Source organism: Ptychodera flava, chromosome 2, assembly GCF_041260155.1.
Source record: "Ptychodera flava strain L36383 chromosome 2, AS_Pfla_20210202, whole genome shotgun sequence".
NCBI classification, from domain to species: Eukaryota; Metazoa; Hemichordata; class Enteropneusta; family Ptychoderidae; genus Ptychodera; species Ptychodera flava.
Genome location: NC_091929.1, coordinates 13,188,581 through 13,190,363, shown reverse-complemented (window position 1 = coordinate 13,190,363; position 1,783 = coordinate 13,188,581).

Genomic DNA, 1,783 nt, shown 5'->3' with positions numbered 1-1,783 from the left:
TTCACGTCACCCATCCATGCAGGTGTATTCTTCCATTTTAAGTTTGTGTAGTCCGTTGGCTTTTTTGTATCTATCTATCTGTCTGTCTGTCTGCTATCTATCTATCTATCTATCTATCTATCTATCTATCTATCTATCTATCTATCTATCTATCTATCTATCTATCTGTCTGTCTGTCTATCTATCTGTCTGTCTGTCTGTCTGTCTGTCTGTCTGTCTGTCTGTCTGGGTCACGGTCTAAGACCTTTTTTTCTGTTGTCTTCTAAAGGCTGAATGCACCTCGGGACTCAAACTTTCACAATACGTTTCTGATCTACCACTTGCGTCGGCTCATTTATAAGCTCCTAAAGTAAATAAAAAAATTCCATCGCATTTTTTGTGAAAATCAGAAATTTAATTTTTCCCATACAGTTAAAACAGGGATGGCGGCATTTTTGAATTCCAAATATCGGCAAATGTAAGATAATTTTTTTCTCAGGCACCAAAATTTGCACGGTGACACTTGACTGTGGTTCCTTACTTTGAAAGAGATTTAAGTAGAAAGTTTTGATAAGGAAAGATCGAGCTAAAGTTTAACTCTTTCACTTTCGAGGCGCGGACTTTCTTACGTCAACGAAAGTCGCTTCAAATCATTCGGGAGATGAAATGAGACGTACGTTATAGTATTCATTTGTATGAGTAGCATGTAATGAGTGTTGTTGAATATGAGAAGGCCACATCATAAAATGTTGCATATTCATTTAGCTCACGGATAATGAATGTTGTGTCGGAGCGCCGGCGATGCCTGATGGTCAGCTGCGCATGCGTGACACAGGAAAGTGCCTGCAGAGGGACAGCTCCATAAAACGCGCATGGCAAATGAAGCTCATTGTTTAACGTCTAACCCCCCTTCCTTTATAAGAAATTCCGAAACGTGAAAATGCGACGACAAAATTCTGATTTGAGTATCATGCTCAAGGTAATTTGCCAATGTAAGCTTAAAGGGGAAGTTCACCAAGGATGATTTTTACATATGTGGTAGCTCTGTGGTCATTTACCCAGGAAAAACTATTTTCACCATTTATAACTCGCAGGATTTTTTACAAAAAACGATAAAATAGTACAGGAAGTTGCCCATGTAATTTGAATCATGGGAAAAAGCTCCAAACTTGGAGCTTGCATAATGTGATATGGAAGGGACCATCTTTGGACGGGTATGGCCCCCACATTGTCCACTCACAGTAACACAGTAGTAAACAGCAACACAAAATCTGACAGTGGAAAGTTTATTATAAGTTATTCATTGTTTATGCAAGAATAAATAGTATAAACAAAAATTATGTAAATATGCCACAGCCTGGTTTAAGCATGGGTGAGTGGACAATGCCATACCCATGGGAAAATGGTCCCTTCCATATCACATTATGCAAGCTCCAAGCTTGGCGCTTTTTCCCATGATTCAAACTACGTGGGCAACTACCTGTTATTTTTCTATCGTTTTTTGTAAAAAATCTTGCGAGTTATAAATGGCGAAAATAGCTTTTCCGGGGTAAGTGACCACAATGCTAGCACATATGTAAAAATCATCCTTGGTGAACTTCCCCTTTCAAGTCTGAATGCTGGTTGAGTATATAATGCATTTAATTACTATGCATGATTTCCAGTCGTAACTATGGCATGTAGTTAGCATGACTGTGGGAACAATAATCGAAACAGAGCTAGCCATTTCCCCTAAATGCACTAATTTGGAGAGAGAGAGAGAGAGAGAGAGAGAGAGAGAGAGAGAGAGAGAGAGAGAGAGAGA